At 44.5% G+C, this 20,404-nt stretch overlaps 1 long non-coding RNA gene across 1 annotated transcript; it reads left to right on the top strand.

The window, feature by feature from the left end:
* The first annotated feature begins 5,939 nt into the window (after nt 1-5,939).
* LOC115095848 lies at nt 5,940-20,160 on the top strand. Its single transcript, XR_003857890.1, has 2 exons — nt 5,940-6,089; nt 19,628-20,160. It is a non-coding gene; the product is annotated as an uncharacterized LOC115095848 (long non-coding RNA).
* Nucleotides 20,161-20,404: the final 244 nt, after the last annotated feature.

Below are 20,404 nucleotides of genomic sequence, written 5' to 3'. Positions count from 1 at the left end.
GGAGGTCGTTCCCGGACCCCCGCTGGACTTTTGGCAAGTCTTGTGGGGGTCAGGAGCCCCCCCCAAGCTGGCCAAAAGTCCCTGGGGGTCCAGCGGGGGTCCGGGAGCGATCTCCTACGCTCGTGACGTCGGGGGACAGGAACCAAAATGGCGCCGGCGCTACCTTTGCCCTGACAGGGCAAAGGTAGCGCCAGTGCCATTTCTATCAACGCACCCGTGGCCCGAGAGTGGAAGATCACACCGGGACCCCCCCCCACTGGACCCCAGGTAATTTAAGACATTTTTGGGGGGTTCGGGAGGGTGGGGGATTTATTTTAAAGGGTCGCGGTGGGTTTTAGGGTTGTTTTAGTGTGCCGGTTTTCCCGCCCTCCTCCGATTTACGATTTACACAATATTTAAAAAAACAAAACCGCGACAATCCGATTCCATCCCCCCCCCAGCCAAAATCAACCGTTAAGACGATTTATCACACGATTCCCATCTCTATTGACAATTGAGGCAAAACACAACACAATCCAAACCAGTGGTAAGTAACAGCATGAAAGAACCTACTTTCTACAGTGCAGTTAAATATGACACTACAATACTCTGGTTCCTCCTGTGAGGCCTAACCTGACATTCACACTCCCACATTCACCCCATCAACAGTAGTACAGTCTACTTACTCCACGGGGGTGGGAGGCCTGCTCATTAAAGCAGCTCTACAGCCACCTCCAGGACCGCCTGAGGTGCGCATAATTGATGGACCAGCCCTGGACGGGAAATAGCCATCTTTCTCTAGCCACCACCAGGGATGCCAGCAGTTCGACATCCCTGGTGGTGAAGTTGGGCTGCCTACCCCGTCCTGCCATTTTGTGCTGTGTGCGTAATGGGCAGTCCCGCCCTCACGTTCGCATGCGCATAGGCATGCGCGCACGATTTCTGGAGATGCACAGATACCGGCGCGCACAAGTATACCTGCGCGCAGCTAATTGAGCTACATGCACAACTCAGTCTCCATATATGCGCGTATTTTGTATAGCGCGCACAGATGTGCGCACACTATGCAAAATTACTGGGATCCACTGTGTGCGCAGGAGCACACGTAGTTCTACCACCGCGCGTGCTCCTTTTAAAATCTACCCCAATATTTTTTGTTGTTCCATTGTCTATGCAGATATAGAGATTGTCTGGTTTGCCGACTCTAGAACATGCAACATAAAATTGTCCATGTGAGAAGCAATCCATGTCTAGATGTAAACCGCATAATTCTAGAAATGAAAAAGAATGAAAAAAGAAAAAAAAATAAACTATACTCACTAAAAGATAGATCTTTAAAAAGTATGCGCACGCGTACTTTTGTTCGCGCAACCGGCGCGAACAAAAGTACGCTGGATTTTATAAGATACGCACGTAGCCACGCGTATCTTATAAAATCTGGGGTCGGCGTGCGCAAGGCTGCACAAAATCGGCAGCCTGTGCGCGCTGAGCCGCTTGAAGCAGGCGTAACTTGCGCGCGCCGCCTCGCATCCCTCGGCACAGGACGCACTGCCAGGGGACTCGGGACCGCTCTCCCAGCCCGCCCCTGAACCATCACCATGCCCCCGGACCTGCCCTAGACCGCCCCCTGACCCTGGACATGCCCCCGGACATGCCCCCTCCCGCCCCTTTTACGAAGCCCTGGGACTTACGCGCATCCCGGGGCTTTGAGCACGCCGGTGGCCTATGCAAAATAGGTGCGCCGTCGCGCGAGTGCCCTGCGCGCGTAAATATGGGAGGATTTACGCGCACAGGGCTTTTAAAATCTAGCCCTAAATGAACAGCTCTTTGCGCTTTGGCTGCTGCAGGCTACAGCTGCTTGTGATCTCTTCACAGCCACTTTCTACTGCATTTGCTCTGCTCCGGCTGTCCCAACTCCCACCCCCCCCTTCACCGGCGGTGGAAGGACTGGCTCGGCGACTCTTCTACCCTTTCCTCCTCCTGTGTGTAACTGTCCGGCCGTCCCTACTCCCTCCCCCCTTCCCCAGCGGCGGAGGAATGGGCTGAGCCATTTCTCGGAGCAGTGACTCGTCTGCCCTTTCCTCCTCCCCTCTGTGACACCCAGCATGTAGCGCAGAGCTCTATGGTCCGCACATGCGCAATAGAGCTGCTCTCTACTGCACATTTGCGGGCCGTCGGTCAGAGCCCATTTATATTGTAGATAGCGTGTGTTGCTTTTAAGTCCAACAGATGGCGCTGTTTTTAAAAAAAAAGCATGTTTTTACCTGTCACAGGTGTGACATTTATATAATCTAGGTATATAAAAACACGCAAGTATTGGAATTCAACGTTGTGTCAAAATTTCAAAGCAATTGGTGAAGAAATTTCTGAGATTTAAGATTTTGAACAAACGAACATTTACATTTTTATTTATATTGATTGTAGGCCATTTATTACTACACATAATGGACATATCATTTATTAAGTATTGAATTATTGAATTATGATTTATAGCAACTGGACTGAAGTAAAAGAAGTACTATTAAAGTGATTGGTTATTTATTGTGTCCTATTTTGATGTACACTTGATTTTCTGTAACAAGCTTTTGGTTCCCTTGATGGAAAAACTTGAGATACGTAAAGAATGATGATGATAAAGATGATGATGACTAGAAGCCCCGATAAGGCAAAAGTAAAACAAGCATTGGAGTATTCTGATAATTCCATTCATACTCTTTGGTGTGAATTTTCAAAAGCTTCTTCTCATCTTATGATTCTTATGTGGAATGTGTTTTCCTGCTGGCAAATATAGAACTGCTTTTGTTGAAAGTCATTGAATGGCATCTTTAGTAATAAGATTTTTGGACACAAGTCTTTTGTTGATTAATTTGTTTTATCACAAATCTACTTTCATGCTCACAGTTTGTGCTAAAAGCCATTATCAAAATCTTCGGATTTTACAGCAGAAGATTTTGCATTATTAGAGACAGATGTCTAACATTTAAATGTGTTACTTGTGAACAGCAATTTATTAACTTATAAAGCTAAGATTTTAGATAACTAAAAAAAGAAAGGAACAAATGATGTTATGGCCTATTCACTCTCAGAGGTTTCGCCAATCAAGAGCATATTGTACTTCATTTTATTTATTTATTTGTTTGTTTACATAAAATCATAAGATATGCCATACTGGGTCAGACCAAGGGTCCATCAAGCCCAGCATATTGTTTCCAACAGTGATCAATCCAAGTCACAAGTACTTGGCAAGTACCCAAACATTAAATAGATCCCAAGCTACTATTCCAAATTGATTAATAGCAGTTTATGGACTAGGAACTTATCCAAACCTTTTTGAAACCCAGTTACACTAACTTCAGTAACTATATCTCTGGAAATGAATTCCAGAGCTTAATTATGCATTGAGTGAAAAAGAATGTTATCCAATAGGGATGTGAATCGTTTTAGGACGATTAAAATTATCGTCCGATAATTTTAATATCGTCTTAAACCGTTATGGAACACAATACAATACAGATTCTAACGATTTATCGTTATAAATCGTTAGAATCGTGAGCCGGCACACTAAAACCCCCTAAAACCCACCCCCGACCCTTTAAATTAAATCCCCCACCCTCCCGAACCCCCCCCCAAATAACTTAAATAACCTGCGGGTCCAGCGGCGGTCCGGAACGGCAGCGGTCCGGAACGGGCTCCTGCTCTGAATCTTGTCGTCTTCAGCCGGCGCCATTTTCCAAAATGGCGCCGAAAAATGGCGGCGGCCATAGACGAAAAAGATTGGACAGCAGGAGGTCCTTCCGGACCCCCGCTGGACTTTTGGCAAGTCTCGTGGGGGTCAGGAGGCCCCCCACAAGCTGGCCAAAAGTTCCTGGAGGTCCAGCGGGGGTCAGGGAGCGATTTCCCGCCGCGAATCGTTTTCGTACGGAAAATGGCGCCGGCCATACGCGTATGGCCGGCGCCATTTTCCGTACGGAAAATGGCGCCGGCAGGAGATCGACTGCAGGAGGTCGTTCAGCGAGGCGCCGGAACCCTCGCTGAACGACCTCCTGCAGTCGATCTCCTGCCGGCGCCATTTTCCGTACGAAAACGATTCGCGGCGGGAAATCGCTCCCTGACCCCCGCTGGACCTCCAGGAACTTTTGGCCAGCTTGTGGGGGGCCTCCTGACCCCCACGAGACTTGCCAAACGTCCAGCGGGGGTCCGGAAGGACCTCCTGCCGTCCAATCTTTTTCGTCTATGGCCGCCGCCATTTTTCGGCGCCATTTTGGAAAATGGCGCCGGCTGAAGACGACAAGATTCAGAGCAGGAGCCCGTTCCGGACCGCTGCCGTTCCGGACCGCCGCTGGACCCGCAGGTTATTTAAGTTATTTGGGGGGGGTTCGGGAGGGTGGGGGATTTAATTTAAAGGGTCGGGGGTGGGTTTTAGGGGGTTTTAATGTGCCGGTTTTTCGATTTTTCGATTTTTCACGATTTTTAACGATTTTTCACGATATTTTACCCCCCCAAACGGCAACAATACGATTCCCTCCCCCTCCCAGCCGAAATCGATCGTTAAGACGATCGAGGACACGATTCACATCCCTATTATCCAATTTGTTTTAAATGAGCTACTTGCTAACTTCTTTGAGTGCTCCTTAGTCCTTTTATTGTCTGAGAAATTAAATAACTGATTTACATGTATCTATTTGTCTTTTATGATTTTGTAGACCTCTATCATTTCCTCCCTCAATCATCTCTTTTCCAAGCTGAATAGCCTTTAGCTTTTCCTCATAGAGAAATCATTCCATTCCCCTTTAACCTTTTGGTCACCCTTCTTTGAACTTTCTCCAGTGTAACTATATATTTTTTGAGATGCGGCGACCAGAATTGCACACAGTATTCAAGGTGTGGTCTCACAATGGAGTGATACAGAGGCATAATGACATCCATTGTTTTAGTCATTATTCCCTTGCTAATAATTCCTAACATTCTGTTTCCTTTTTTGACTGCCTGATATTGTTTGTAAGGATTTGGGTGGACCCCTGGACTCTGTGGCTGCTGACCAAGCCCACAGGGGGAAGTCCCATGAGGGGCCACAGGTCAGGCTCAGCTTTAGGACACACACACACAGTTAGATCTTTTATTAAACAGTATTGAGGAGCCACCAGAGGTGGCGGTATTGAGCAGGAATGTAGCCCGGCTGGACTTGTAGTCCCTCAGGCTCTGGAACAGCGATCCCACAATGGCTGTGCTGTAGTGGAGAGGAAACTGAGACCGTGAGTACAAGCAATATATGCAGGGTTCAGGAATAGAGCCTCGGTATAGTACTCACACAGCGGTCTCTCGGTATGGAGCACAAGAGCTGAAGTAAAGACAGGCAACAGCTCTGACAGAAGTAAAGACAGGGAACAGCTCTGAGAGAAGTAGATGGTAACTCACTGATGGTATAGGCAGCGGTGTCTTCCAGGCAGAAGAGAAGTCCAGGTAGTGAGTCCAGGAACATGGGCCCTCGAGGAGCGAGTACCGGTTCCAGACAGCGACCTGAAAGAGAATAGAGAGAGGCCCCCGAGGAGCGGGTACCCCAAATAGAGTAGTCCAATAGTGGAGGCAGAGTAGCTAGGTACGGAGAGCGAATCCCATCCATTAGGAAACCTTTGCTAACTCAACAGCTAGCAATCGCTAGCCGTTGGCTATTGGATGGTGGCCAATATAATATTTTAAAAGGGCTCCAGGGGCGATCTGGGAAACTATAGACCATTGAGTCTGACTTGAGTGCCAGGAAAAATTGTGGAAACTGTTATAGAGAATAAAATCACAGAACATTTAGATAGACATGATTTAATGGGACATAGCCAGGATGGATTTACCCAAGGAAAGTCTTGTCTCACAAATCTCCTACATTTTTTTGAAGGCTATTTGTATCCAGGATGCATGACGTCATCACAGGGGAACGCCCCTGAAGTTCACGCCAAAGAAGATATTTGAAGCAGGGCCACGCGGCGCACGCGCCCTAAGGCAACTGGACAGCATGGCGGGAGGCAGTGCCCAAGCCGGACCGGGGACGCCGGAGAGGATGGTAGACAGATGCCGCAGCAACCAAACATCCGTCAACTGTAGGAGGAGTCGCCAGAGAGGTAAGGAGGGCGGAGTGGAGACATCGGGCAGCGACAGTCGTAACACTGCCACAGCACACTGAGCCGATGATTTCAATCTTTTATCCACTATGATGCCTAGATCTCTTTCCTAAGTGGTAATTCCTAATATGGAGCCTAACATCATGTAACTAAAGCAAGAGTTATTGTTTCTTATATGCATCACCTTGCACTTGTCCATATTAAATTTCATCTGCCATTTAAACACCCAATCTTCCAGCCTTATAAGGTCCTCCTGTAATTTATCACAATCTGCTTGAGATTTAACTACTCTGCATAATTTAGTGTCATCCAAAAATTTGATCACATCACTCACCATATCCCTTTCCATATCATTTATAAATACATTTAAAAGCACCTAAATACAGATCCCTGAGGCACTCCACTGTTTACATTTTCCACTATGAAAACACATCTTTTAATCCTTCTCTCTGTTTCCTGTCTTTTACCCAGTTTGAAATCCACAAAAAGACATCACTTCCTATCCATGTCTTTTTAGTTTTCTTCAAAGCCTCTCATGCGGGACTTTATTGAACACTTTCTGAAAATCCAAATACACCACATCTACCACTTAACCTTTGTCCACATGTTTATTCACTCCTTCAAAAAAATATAGGAGATTTGTGAGACAAGACTTTCTTTGGGTAAATCCATCCTGGCTATGTCCCATTAAATCATGTCTATCTAATGCTTGGGGCTGCCGCTGTTGCCTCTACCGCTTCTGCTGCCGCACATAGGAAGGAGGCCTGCGCGATCGGTGCCCAGACCCGTCGGGGTAAGGCCTTTTAATCCCTTCCCCCCCCCGGCGAGCCTGGACCACGATCACACAGACAGCGCTACTCAACATCTGACGCACGGCCCGAAAACATGCCCCACAGACTCACCAGCCAATAGGGGAACGGAGAGGGACTTTTAAATTTTAATCCCCTCCGGCGCCGCTCCTGTATGCTTGGGGCCGCCGCTGTCGCCGCTACCGCTTTTGCTGCCGCACATAGGAAGGAGGCCTGCGCGATCGGTGCCCAGACCTGTTGGGGTAAGGCCTTTTAATCCCTTCCCCCCCGGCGAGCCTGGACCATGATCACACAGACAGCGCTACTCAACATCTGATGCACGGCCCGAAAACACGCCCCACAGACTCACCAGCCAATAGGGGAACGGAGAGGGACTTTTAAATTTTAATCCCCTCCGGTGCCGCGCTACTTAAAGCTTCATCGATTCCTGAGCAGAAGTATACTTTGCAACAAAAGACCGGAGGTAACAAGAAACCAAATAATTTGAAATAAGATAAAAAGAAAAAGCTCGTTAGTCAAACCTACACCGCTCTTCTAACCTTTCAATCAACATACACCTCCTTCACAAGCTCAACCTACATAACCTAACATTACCAACACTTTTTGACACCTTCATGCGCCACCATTGTGCAGCCATTGATAAAAATTCATGATCACTACTATTATCCCAAGGACCACACATTCCCCTAATTAGACAAACTCCAAAATTTCCTGAGGTTTTAAGCTTAAACCTTAAACCATCATGGATCACCCCGATTTCTACAAAAAGTCAAGAAAAAACCACCTAATAAATATCCCACTTCTCAAACAAGCCAAAAACCTTCTATACCTCACATTCCTCTTGATAAATGCTCAATCACTAACAAAGAAACTAATGATCATATCAGACTTGATAAACACAAAGAACCCTGACTTCTTTGTGACAACTGAATCGTGGCTCAAAGAAACTGACATTGTTCTCACAAATCAACTAACTAATAATGATTACGACTTATTCTCTATCCCACAAAAATCCTGCAGAGGCGACAGACTTCTACTCCTTATAAAAAAACATTTTAATATGAAACTGATCCCTCAAAACCTCCCTTCAAAATTTGAAATTGTGTTACTTGAATCTGATTTTCTTCAAATCTGCTTGATATATTGCCCCCCAAAACTCCTTGACAATGAGATCTCCACCCTGATTGAATTTCTAATTACCAACATCAATGTAAAAAAAACCTTCCATTGTACTTGGATACTTCAACCTCCATACCAATACCTCACCTAGATCCCAAAATTATCAAACGCTACTTGACATGCTTTCCAGCCTCAACATGAACCAAATTATAAACAACCCCACTCACAAAGCTGGTAACACCCTAGATCTAATTTTCACCAACCATTACTTTTATAATCCCACAACATCTATTAAACCCATTCCTTGGTCTGATCACTCTCTTATTAAATGCAGTGCTCAAGTAAACACAAACAAAATATCTGAATACAACTCGCCATTATCTTTCAAATACAGACCCCCCTTCCAACTCAACTCTCTCAAACAAGAATTGGGAAAACAACTCACAAATCTAGACTTATCCAATATCCATAATGCTACCCAGTCCTGGTTTCATCTTACAAAACAAACTGCAAATAACATAAATCCAGAGAAAACAAAACTTATAAAACATAAGAGAGCAAAAAACAATCCCTGGTTCAACTCTGAACTTTCTAATTTGAAATCTAACCTCAGAAAGTTGGAAAAAGAATGGTGCAAATCCAAATGCCAAGTAACCCTTCAAAGATATTGCTCAAAACTCGCAGAATACAAGAAAGCAATCCTAAATGCCAAACGTGAATACTATAGTCTAAAGATCAAAAACGCCACAATTAAATCAAATTCCCTCTTCAACATCGTAAAGAACCTAATAGAAAGCAGCAACATATGCAAACCAACCTCCGATACAAATAATCTAAGTCAAGACCTTGCAAAGTTCTTTAAAAACAAAATCGACAAAATCACAGATTCTTTTAACAACACTCCTTCTTTTAACGTACCTCACAATACATCATCAACAACTACCTGGTTGAAATTCGAACCAATTTCCAGCATTGAACTAGAAAAGATGCTTCAAAAAATAAACCCAGCTCGACATGAGCTTGATACTATTCCTACCCGAATTCTAAAGGAAATATCACTTGTTATTTCTCCTACTCTAGCTGCTATTATAAACAAGTCACTCGAAGAGGGCCTTTTCCCAACCAACTTGAAAACTGCGACTATTACTCCTATCCCAAAGAAAAAGAACCTAGATCCCAATGATCTGAATAATTATCGTCCAATCTCCAACCTTCCTTTACTTGCCAAACTGACTGAGAAAGCTGCTCTGTTTCAACTAAATGAGCATCTTGAAAACAACAACATACTTCACCCCGCACAACGTGGCTTCAGAAAGGAACCGTAGCACTGAAACCCTTCTGATAAATTTAACTAACAAATTAACAAGAGGCTTTGACAACAAACTGAATTACCTATTAATTCTGCTTGATCTATCTGCTGCCTTTGATACAGTAGACCACAGTTTACTAATATCAAGCCTTGCCAACATAGGCCTAGCTGGAAATACCCTTGGTTGGTTCACATCATTTCTAAAAGACAGGTTTTTCAAAGTCACCTTTAATAACTTCTCATCTGATCCCTTCCCCCTTGAAACAGGAGTTCCGCAAGGATCTGCCCTATCTGCCACCCTCTTTAATATTTATCTTCTACTACTCTGTCACTTCATTTCTAATCTAGGCATCACTTTCTTTCTATATGCCGACGATATCCAACTACTAATCCCTATAACATCTACCATCGAAGAAGCCATATGCCTCACAGTAAAATACCTCAAATAAATCAAACTTTTTCTGAACCAACTAAAGCTATGCTTAAATATGAACAAAACCGAATGGATCCTAATAAAAAGAAACTTCTCAGTTCAATCTTCTCAAATACCCTACATTCAAATTGACAATTCCAACATTCAAATGAAGAATCCAATAAAGGATCTTGGTATCTGGCTAGATAATGATCTGAATCTTAAAAATTGTATAGCTATAAAAACGAGAGAAGGCTTTCATAAACTCCAGATTCTCAAACATCTCAAACCTCTACTGTACCCGAATGACTTTAGAACGATTCTACAAACCCTCGTTTTCTCAAGCCTGGATTATTGTAACGCAATTTTCTTAGGGCTACCTAAATCTACTCTAAAACCACTACAATTACTGCAGAATGCCACTGCACGAGTGCTCACTGGCAAAAGGAACTTTGATCACATCTCTCCAACCCTAAAAAACCTTCATTGGCTACCAATTTCGCAAAGAATTAAATACAAGACCTTAACTATTCTACATAACGAAATTTACAAAGGCAATAATTCCTCTCTGGATAATATGATCGCAATTCACAAATCACCCCGTTCTTCAAGGTCTACTGACAAATTACAACTAATAATTCCCCCCCTGTCATCTGCGAAACTATCCGCTACTAGAAATAGAGCCTTCTCGATAGCAGGACCTATTGAATGGAACTCTATTCCATGCTACCTAAGTTCTATCAGAGATTCCAAAACTTTCAAAAAAGAACTAAAAACATGGTTGTTTAGACAATCATTCACAGTCTGATCTGAATAATCTTAGTCTTCATCTTGAACCCTAATTCTTCTTTAATAAGTATCTTCTAAATTAAGTCGTAAATTGTCTCCTGCTAACATGTTATACTCTGCCTTTGCCGAGATGTTATATTTCTATTATCTGTACTTGCGTTATAACTTATAACTTGTTTCTTGTATGAAGTTGTTACAATGTAAACCAGGGTGAAGGCACTCTGCTATACTTCGGTATAAAAAAGAATATAAGTACATAAATAAATAAATAAATGTTCTGTGATTTTATTCTATATAACAGTTTCCACAATTTTTCCTGGCACTCAAGATAGACTCAATGGTCTATAGTTTCCCAGATCGCCCCTGGAGCCCTTTTTAAATATTATATTGGCCTGTCTTCAGGTACAGCAGATGATTTTAATGATAGGTTACAGATTATTTGTAATAGGTCTGAAATTTCATTTTTGAATTCTTTCAGAAACCTGTAGTGTATGCCATCCTGTTGAGGTGATTTACTAATCTTCAATGTGTCAATCTGGTCTACAATATCTTTCAGGCTCAATGTGATTTCATTCAGTTCATTTGAATCTTCAACCTTGAAAAACCGTCTCTGGAGCATGTATCTCCCCAACATCCTCTTCAGTAAATACAGAAGCAAATACCGTAATTTGTTTAGTCTTTCCACGATGGCCTTACCTTGCTTAAGTGTCCCTTTAACCTCTCTATCATCTAATTGTCCAACCAACTCCCTTACAAGCTTTTCTGCTTTGGATATATTTAAAAATGTTTTTATTATGAGTTTTTGCCTCTAGGGCCAACTTCTTTTCAAATTCTCTCTTAGGCAGTCTTATCAATGTCTTACATTTAACTTTCCAATGCTTATGCTTTACCTTATAAGTATTCAAAGCCATTTTGATAGTTCATAAGTTATCCATCTAAATGGCTTGGTTAGAATATTTCCCTTGTTTATATAGTTCTTAGCCAGATAAGTAAGGGGAGTGTTGAGAGCATTCTGAGGAAGGGCAGATTTAGGTGAATAACTTCTCCAGCTATCTCCAATATAAGAGTTACCTGGATAAGTTTTTGGTCTAATTCTAGATATGTCCAAGAGCGGGTCTAAAGATTTTCCCAGATAACTTTAGTCTTAACCTGCTATATTCAAAAATAGTATAGCCATTTAAGAGAAGTAAAACTTAAAAAAAAAATCATAGGCCTACTTTTCCTAAAGTCCCCCACCCAAGATCCAATACTCAGTCCTGCTGGGCCGAACCAGCAGGAGCCCTCTCCCCCTGCAGAAAAAAAGCCTTTCATTTGTTTAGAAACCTAGGCTGCAGCCAGTCCTGGCTTTTCCCTTCCCTCCCTAGACCCGTAGCTCAAGTTCCCATCAAATGATACAAATATTGAATTTTTCCACAGGCCTTCCCCACCTCCCTATTTACCCTCCTGATCCAAACCTATACCCTCCCACCCTCCCTCTACCTTAATTTTCTCTTTTTTTCAGCCCTGGCATGTAGCTTCTGATGTCACTTAGCAGCTATGCTGGAAGTTGAAGAGCCTACACATAGAAGCCTATGCTTCTACCATAGCTGCTAAGTGATGTCAGAAACCACAGGCCTGAGTCATAGTAGACTGCTACCGTGACCCTGGCTGAAATAAAGAGGAAATTAAGATACCAGTTTTGGTGGAAGGATATAGGTTTGTGTCGGGAGGGGGGAGGGAGGGGCGAGTAGGGAAGTGGAGGGTGGGGCCAATGGAAAACTTCAATATTTGGATTGTTTGATGGGACCTCGAACTGGGGGAAAGGGGTGAAACTGGAACCAGTCACATCATAGGTTTCTAAACAAAAGGAAGGCTATTTTTTTAAGGTGGTGGTGGTGGGGGGGGGGGGGGGGTTGTGTGGCTGCTGCATGCTTGGGTCTTTGGTAGGGGACATTAACATAGTTAGGCCTGTGATATTTTATTTTTTTAAGTTTTACTAATCCTCTTAACTAGCTAAACTTTTTTTTAATATAGCCTGTTAAGACTAAATTTATTCAGCCAATTATAGCAGGATAACTTTATAACTGGTAATATTCAAAATCTGCCCAGTTAGATTGAAAGTTGGTTTTACTGACTCATGTGTTTGTATTATTTTTATTTTTTGATGTATTTTCTGTTGAGTACTGGTGTTTTCGTGTGCCCTTGGGCCTCAGCCTGACCCAGACCTTCTGAGCCGAGCCAAGGGTTGACGGTGGCCCCGCATGGCTGATAGTCTACCCCACCACCAGGCCGGCAAGCTCCCATGGCCAAAAATCCGAAGATGTTGGAAGGTGAATGGTCCTCCGACCATTCCGGGCCCTTTCGGACCTGCTGCAAGCAGCATGGAGCAGCAGGCCTGGCCTGAGGTTGAGTGTAGATGGGCCTTGATATGAAGACATGAAGGTTGATGCAACGGTATCACATAGCACGAAGACTTGGGTTGATGCGACGGCATCCATGGCACGAAGACTAGGGGTGATGAGACGGCATCCATGGTACGAAGACAAATGGCTGATGCAACGGCATCCTTGACAAGACATCCAAGGGAGGCAACACAAGGCATGGACATTGGCACTGTCTCTCAGGGCGCCCTACTCAGGCCACCCGCGGGACTGAGTCGTGGACCACCCTGTCCGTTACGCGCCCTACACAGCCCCAAGGCTGGTCACGGACCACGACGGGAGCGGGACAGCACAGGAAGACACATCCAGGACATGACGGCTCAGGAGCACAGGACGAACGTCCACCGGCAGGCAGTCCACCCAGGAATACTGCATCTGAGGGACCCCTGTCCTACCGGTCCGGTACCAGAAGGCTTGAGAGCGAAGACAAGGCATGGCATAGGGAAGAACATCCAGGAAGGCAGGAACACCAGGACATAGAGAACGAAGACACCTGGACATGGACCTCAGGCACGAAGACTTGAACATGGAACAAGGAACACGACGAGGAGCTCCACGAAGAGAAGAAGATCTTACAACCAGCTCTGGCAGGCAGGAGCCTCCAGAGCGAAGACTCACGAAGATGCAAGGCACTGGAATGAAGAACGGAGCAGCCCTTTATAGGGCTGAAGAAGGAAATAGTTCCAAGGTGGGGCCCAGACACTTCCTGTGTCTGGCCCTTTAAATATTGTAGAAAGACGCGGCCGCGCGCCTAGGGAGAGAGTGCAGAGGCTGTGCAGGACCATGGCCAGCGGCCTGCACAGCGTCTGTGCGTCAGACGCCAGACGAGGCAGGGCTGAGCCTGGGAGCAGGCTCCAACGTAAGCAGCGGCTCCAGCCGCTGCCGGAGGCCCCGGGGGCGGCTCCTGCCACTAATCCAGCCCAGGGTTGCAGCCTGTGCGCCGCGAAGAAGTGGATGACATCGGGGGGGGGGGGGTGTACCGGGCCCCAAGGGAGATGCAGAAAGTCCGCGGCTCTGGCTGCGGTGAAGAGGATGATGCAGGGCAGCCTCCGGGCCGCGAGGGTAGGCCGACAGCGGCGTCCTGCCGCGTCGGTGAAGACGACATTGAGGGTGAGTGGCCTGCTCACGGGGGAACCCGCGAGCAGAGCTGGTTCATAACATTTTCACTATGAATGTTTTATAGTGAACCACTTAGAAATTGGATAAGTGGTATATAAATATTTCAAAAACATAAAAAAAGTAAAACCAAAAAAATAAATAAGTAAACAAATAAAAATAAAGTTATCCGGCTATGGTTAGCTGAATAACTTTAATCAGGAATATTCAGCGGGATGTTTATCCTACTAAATATCCAGGACAAGTTATCCAGCTAATGTTAGCTAGTTAACTTATCTGTCCAATGACTTACTAAATATGCCTCCCCCCAAGATATCCAATAGTACAAATCAAACAAAAATGCCTGCAGAATGATATAAAATAAAGTAGTCTGAAGACTACTTTATTTGGCTTGAAGCTCAAGAGCTTGCATAATTACAATTCCTTCAGCTATCTTCTAAATGTTTGCATACAAGTTATCAGTCTCAGCTTATCCAGCAGAGAATTCTACAGGAAAGAAGGACTAGCCACAGAAAAGTATCTCTCCCAAGTCTCTGTCAAATGAGCAGATCACGGTGATGGAACCTCAAGCAGGTTATGGTGCGCAGATCTGAAACCATGAAGGAGGTTGTAAAATCATAAAATGGCAGAGATCCACTGAGAAATATTGTTTAGTAGCTTGTAGATCAAAGTAACAATTTGATATTTAACCCACCATTGCATTGTGAGCCAGTAGAGCAACTGTAGAACAGGTGAATATGTGCCCTTCTTCCAGAATTTGTCAAAATGCATGCTTCTGTGTTCTGTAGCACCTGTAATGCCCTAAGGCTGAGATTTTAAAAACTACACGCGGGTATAGATTTGTGCGCGCAACCCGGCGCCCACAAATCTATGCCTGATTTTATGACATATGTGCGCAGCCGCGTGCATGTTATAAAATCCAGGGTCAGCGTGCACAAGGGGGTGGACAAATGTGCAACTTGTGCACGCCAAGCCGTTCAGCCTTCCTCCGTTCCCTCGGAGGGAAATTTCCTTCTGCCCCCCACATTCCCCTCCCCTCCCTTCCCCTACCTAACCCACCCCAGCCCTACCTAAAACCCCCCTTACCTTTGTCCTATAAGTTGCGCCTGCCTCTGGGCAGGCGTATATTGCGCACGCCGGCCAATGGCCGGCCTGCGATCCCGGGCACAGTGGCAAATGGCTTGGAGGCTCCTGCCCCGCCCCCACCCTGCCCCAGACCACCCATGCCCTGCCACCTTCCCAACCCTTTTTCAAAGCCCCGGGATATACTCGCATCCTGGGGCTTGTGCGCGTCACTGAGCCTATGCAAAATAAGCTCAGCGTGCGCAGGAGCGGGATTTCGGAGTTACGCGCATAATATACGCGCATAACCCTTTGAAAATCCGTCCGTAAGTGTACTACCAGAAATCCCAAGATAGATGGAATTGGACTAGCCCAAAGATTTCAGGAAAATAGGGCTCAGTATCTCTAATTTTGTCTTCATATTTTGAGGTGGGGCCTCTAGGGGACTTTCAACAGTCCTGGGCCCCTCTCTAGTGGGTAAGAAAAAATAATGGGTCATACAAGTTTTGTTATTGAAACTTAAAACATTCATTGCTTCTCCTAAATAGAAATATTTTACTCCCATCTAATGGGGTTATTTTCTAAAGGCTTATCGCATGCATGCATGCATGCGATAAGCCTCTATTACATGTGAAAAGGGCCTTTTCACATGCAATATCATGCAAATTAGGGGGAGGGGAGGGGTCGGTATGGGGAGGGGAGGGGAGGGGAGAGGAGGGGAGGGGTGGAGTCGGCGGTGTCTTCGCTGCTGGCAATAATGTTACAAACATCCTAAAAAATAACCTCAGACAAAAAGAGCGAAACTGGCATAAGAACCCAACCCCACAGCACTCCTCCATCTACAAAACGGCACTACACAATTACAGACTTACTACCCTAAAACACAAATGAGACTTCTATGCTAAGAAAATACACAATTACAGATTCAACTCCAAAGTGCTATTCTCCTACGTCTCTGGTCTCACCAAACCTATCCCTCCCACTTTACCTAACTCTGATGCAGCCTTCAAATGTGAAGAACTTGCCACCTACTTCCAGAGTAAAATTGCAAACCTCCTTTCAAGATTCCTCCCCTCTCCCAACCCTCCCCTCCTCCCCCCGCCCTCACCTCCTGCTCCCTCCCACCCTGCAATGGCTACTCTTGACCTCACTTCCTCCAAAGAAGTCGAAAACATCCTCAAAAAACTTAAACCTGCCTCCCACCCTAATGACACCATCCCCTTTAAAGCCCTACTGGCCGTCCCCAACTCCATAGCCAGTGTTATAGCAGACATCATCAACTGTTCACTCTCACATGGCACTGCCCCGACACACTCAAGCATGCGGTAGTCAAACCCCTCCTAAAGAAGCCTTCCTTAGACCCGAAAGATCCCTCCAACTTCTGCCCTATTTCTAACCTCCCATTTATTGCCAAGCTAATGGAAAGAATTGTTAATTCACAACTCATGGAGTATCTTGAAAATCACGAGATCCTCCATGTCTCTCAGTTCAGCTTCCGGAAACATTTCAACATGGAATCGTTACTCCTCACCCTATCTGACTACCTCCTTAGAGGCATGGGCCAAGGTCACAGCTACCTCCTCACCCTCCTTGATATCTCCTCGGCCTTTGACACCATCAGCCATAACCACCTCCTTGCCCGCCTAGAAAACATTGGCATCTCAGGCCTTGCTCTTGCCTGGTTCAAATCCTATATCTCGAACAGAAAGTTCTCTGTTAAAATTGGAGACACCATATCCACCTCTCACCCTTTGCAACAAGGTGTCCCACAAGGCTCATCACTCTCATCAACCCTTTTCATCATCTACCTTACCCCACTATGCCAGCTCCTCACTGACCTCAAACTAAAGTTCTGTTTGTATGCTGATGATGTTCAGATCATTATACCTGTCTACAACTCTATCTCCGACGCTTTAAACCACTGGTAGAACTGCCTGTCATCCATAAACTCCCTACATACCAACCTCCACCTTGCACTCAATACCAACAAAACCGAACTTCTACTTATCTCCTCCCACTCTCTCCCCTCCCCCCTTGTCTAATGACCCCAAGCTTAACATCACCACTGCTCAACCATCTGTAAGAGATCTTGGAGTCCCCCTCGATCAACAATTAAGTATGAAGAAATATGTTAACTCCATTCTTAAGGAAGGCTTTTTCAAACTTAATGTCCTAAAAATATTGAAAACCTTACTATACACCCAAGATTTCCGCACAGTGATCCAAGCCACTATCTCCACCAAATTAGGCTACTGTAACACTCTTTTCCTAGGGCTCCACTACTCCACGATAAAACCACTACAGATGCTGCAAAATGCAACAGCACGAATCCTCTCCTGTATCCACTACAAAACTCTGACCATTGTACATAAATCCCTCCATGTTCACAACTCCAACTGGCTTGACCTTCCTTTTAACCCCCACCAGTCTACCAGACCCACCAGAACTGCCAATAAAGGCACCCTAATTGAACCCTCACTTAAAACAGCCCGCCACGCCTCCACACACGACCGCGCCTTCTCAATTGCTGGCCCATCCCTTTAGAATGCCCTTCCCCCTACCCTGCATCTCAAACCATGCACCATCAAATTTAAGAAGATGTTAAAAACCTGGTTATTTAAACGTGCCTACACAGAAATAGTCTTTCCTCACACACTGCTCTCCCAGGTACTTCTTTATTATGATACTTCTCTCCTTATGTTAAGATTCCTCTAAGTTTACTTCCTGTTGTTGTTTCCTTCTATGCTGCTCTTAAGTTATCCCCCTGCCCCCCCCCCCCAGTTCTTCCTCCCTGTTAACATGTAATTTCAACCCTGCTGTTCAAATGTGAACCGGTATGATGTCCCTACTAATACCGGTATATAAAAGCCTTTAAATAAATAAATAAAATTATCGACGGCAGTAGCACGCCAAATAGCACCATTTTTCATGGTGGCGCTATTCGGTGCGAAAGCCGGAAGCCGGCGTACCACAACCCCCAAAATCGTACCACCGTGGTGTGAAGGCTGCGGGCTTTCACAGGCCTGCCCCCCCCCCCCCCCCCCCGTTTCGCAGGATTCATCATTCTGCAAAGAATGATTAATCCTGGCCTAAGATATTTATCACCTGAATTTCAGCTGTTTCAGAAGCTAAGAGATATAATCAAACTTGTGGGAAGCCCAACCAATTGCATGGATGGAAGGGGACTGCAGCTCAGTTTGTTCTCCCCTGGTCTAGGGTGTGCTCTACTACTTAATTATTTAGGTAAAATATGAAATTTATGTTGGAGATTTTTTTGCTCAGTTCTGACAGGTTTTAGGTCACATTATATAACTGCCAAGAGTCAGCTTGTCATGCTTTTCGGAGCTGTTAAAACATGTGCTACAAGGAAAGCAGTAGCACATGAGGGAATCAGATACCTCATGGTCCAATTCTGAAATAATCCCCTGGGCTGATAGTTTACTACAATCCACCCCTGCCCCAGCCTCTCTCCTTAGTCCCTCCCATCTTCCTCAAAATGACCTTCTTTGTTTTGTGTGCTGCAGGTTCACCCTCTCTCAACCTTTCCTGCATGCTGCCTGGAAGAACTGTATCAGGAAGCAGAGGGTTGTTCCCTGTTGAGTGAGATTCAGCAGAGATAGCAGGCAGTAAATCTTCAGCTATCATGCTGTCCCCAGATTTTTGTCACCCTAGCTGCAGGCTAATGTTCCCATTGACAAATCTAGGCCTGCTTGGATTGCATTTTTTGCTTGTTGGTTCAATGACTTACTGGAAGTACTAGAAAAGTATTTGCTGTTTAATAAATACTTATTCTGGATGGCTGGGCTTCTTAATCCTTTTTAATCATCTCAAACAATGTATTGGTTCCACTCACCTCATACTTATTTAAGCATTTTTAAACAGTGATTATGTTCTTTCTTTGACTCATGTTCCTTTCGGTTGAATAATTTTAATTTCAGCAAGCAATGCCTTCCTTAAACTTTATATTCAAATATATATTTTTGTTGGGGAAGTATCTGCTTTGCATTCAGCTCATTTGTCCTTTTCTGTTAGTACCTACACAACTTTTTCATGGTCTAAATTTAATGATAGTGTGATGGGGATCCAAGCCATCACTAATATTTCCCTTCTAATTTGGATATTTAGTAGCTGTAGGAGGAGGTTTTATATTTTTGATACCTCCCTGTGTGATAATCCATCTTTTGGGGGGGTTTGTTATCTGGGGTATATATTTCCCAGGTACATGCTCAGAACTTCAGTGGGAAGGAGGAGATGAGAGAAGATAGAGGGCTGGAAATAGAGATTTCCTCAGAATCACAAAGAAGCCGTGGATTTGAAGGTAGTAGTGCAAAGGAAAGTAAGTGATCCCTTCAGGATTTCTACTATATTGCAGAGCTTTGGATCCCCTCAAGATCTATGGAGGAGAGAGGAAAATGGGGCTTTCTACATGGTCTCAAAAGATAATAGTTAAATACCTTTTGGATGGATATTTACTGATCACTTTTGCATATTTTATATTAAAGGACCTTTGGATAAAAGTTATTATGGACATTGACTTGACCAGTTTAAAGGGAAGGGCATACCCCTGGTATCCTAGAGAACTGAGGCAAGGATCTGGTATCCTGAATGAACTGAAGAAGCAAGGGTAAGAAGATTTTGATACTTTTTCATACAAGGACTCAAAGGGCAATGCCCCATTGAAACAGTGTGATACAGTTTTTCCAGTTTGAAGAAAAGTTAAAACTTGGACCAATTGAAGTTGAATGCTTTTTATGTGGAGACAATTATCCTGCAGTTTTTGTGCTCAGGGATGTTCTTCTGTTTGTTGATTGACTCTATACTGGAACCTCCTTTCAGTTTTCCCACATTGCAAGGGGAGCAGTTTTTCTCCATGGATAATGGTGCAAGAAAATTGAGAAGGGAGGTAACACCTAAAATGGACAAATTAACAATGATCTTCATTGCTATTCTATTTGTGATGCTATTCTTGATTTTTGGTATTGTGACCTGAATTATCTTTTTTAAGTTACAGTAAAACTACTTTATTTGAACACCATTCTTGGTCTACAGAGAGTAATTTTTCCAGATTTTCCTCCCCTTTTTAGTGGTTGAACTCACAGTATGGCTGAATATTAGCTTGAATCCATGTATATACCCTTGTTGCTGTTATTGCCTTTGTTGCGCCTTCTCTGGATTGTTTGGCAGCTGTTCAAGGTCCTCTACGTCCAATGTGAACATTGAGAGGGAAGAGTGGATAGACATGCCATGGGCCCCGGAAGATTATTCTTCCTCCCTGTCCG

The sequence above is a fragment of the Rhinatrema bivittatum genome, chromosome 7, assembly GCF_901001135.1.
Source record: "Rhinatrema bivittatum chromosome 7, aRhiBiv1.1, whole genome shotgun sequence".
Lineage (NCBI taxonomy): Eukaryota > Metazoa > Chordata > Amphibia > Gymnophiona > Rhinatrematidae > Rhinatrema > Rhinatrema bivittatum.
Note: the sequence above shows the minus strand (reverse complement) of the source record. Positions and strands in the feature narration are given on the sequence as shown.